General features: G+C 42.2%; 1 pseudogene; it reads right to left on the bottom strand.

The window, feature by feature from the left end:
* Positions 1-329: 329 nt before the first annotated feature.
* On the bottom strand, positions 330-804 carry LOC144296558 (large ribosomal subunit protein eL27 pseudogene; annotated as a pseudogene).
* Positions 805-1220: the final 416 nt, after the last annotated feature.

A 1220-nucleotide genomic window follows, 5' to 3' on the forward strand; every position in this document is an offset into this window, starting at 1 on the left:
CCCCACCCTCCCACTCACATTGCTTCTGGTGAGAAATCTGTTCTCATGTTGTCTTCATTCTACTGTACAGAAAATGCCTTTCTCTGGCCTCTGTTAAGATTTTCCTCTTTTGTCACACAAGAGCAGCTTGTCTCTGGTGTGACTTGGTGTGGTTTTCTTCATGTACTTTCCTCATGGTTAAACAGTTGACCTTCTGGGGTCAAGTTTTTTGTTTTGTTTTGTTTTGTTTTACCATTATTTCCATTTTTCTTCAAACATTCTAATATCTTCTCTTTCTTTACCTGACTTTTTGGTTGTTTTTTTTAATTTTATTTTTTTATTTTTAATGACTGAAAAATCTAAAACCGTAGCTTCTGGAAGAACCACTTATTCTTGCTGGTCTTGTACCTCTCCTCGAACTTGACCTTGGCCTCTCGTCAGGCCTTGCATTTAAGAGCAGGGTCTCTGAAGACATCCTTGTTGACGACAGTTTTGTCCAAAGGGATATCCACAGAGTACCTCGTGGGCATGAGGTGATTGTAGTTATAAACTTTCACAGAAGACTTGATCTTTGACTTCTTGGCGATTTTCTTCTTGCCCATGGCAACTGTCACTTTTCGGGGATAGCGGTCAATTGCGGCCACTAGAGCATGGCTGTAGGGACGGTCTGAGGTGCCATCATCAATGTTCTTCACGATGACCGCTTTGCCTCCGGAGTAGCGTCCGGCCAGGACCAGCACCACCTTCCCGGGTTTCATGAACTTGCCCATCTCGACACCAGTCACTCGAGCCTACAGCAGAAAGGAAGACTTTACCTAACTTTTTGAATGTATGAAATATTGTTATGCTATTTTATTTTATTTTTTTTTTTGGTCTGTTAATTCTAATATCTGAATCGGTTCCGGGTCTATTTCAATGTATTGGTTTTTCTCCTCATTATGGGTCCTATTTGTCTGTATTTTTTGTTTTTTGTTTTTGTTTTTGCCTGCTTGGTAATGGTGGATCGAACGCCAGGTCTTATACATTTCTTCTTGTTGGGAGCCGGGTATTCCTGTGTTACTGTTAACGTTCTCGAGCTTTGTTCTGGGCTGCACTTGAGTTTCTTGAAAATGGTTTGATCCTCTTGAGTCCTGCATTTAAGTGGGACCAGCGCCTTGTTTCATCCAGGAGAGTGATATTTACTCTCTGTGATGGAGGCAGGTGCTGGCGCTGCACCTGTCCAGCTGGAACAGAACAATACC

Source organism: Canis aureus, chromosome 24, assembly GCF_053574225.1.
Source record: "Canis aureus isolate CA01 chromosome 24, VMU_Caureus_v.1.0, whole genome shotgun sequence".
Classification (NCBI taxonomy): Eukaryota; Metazoa; Chordata; class Mammalia; order Carnivora; family Canidae; genus Canis; species Canis aureus.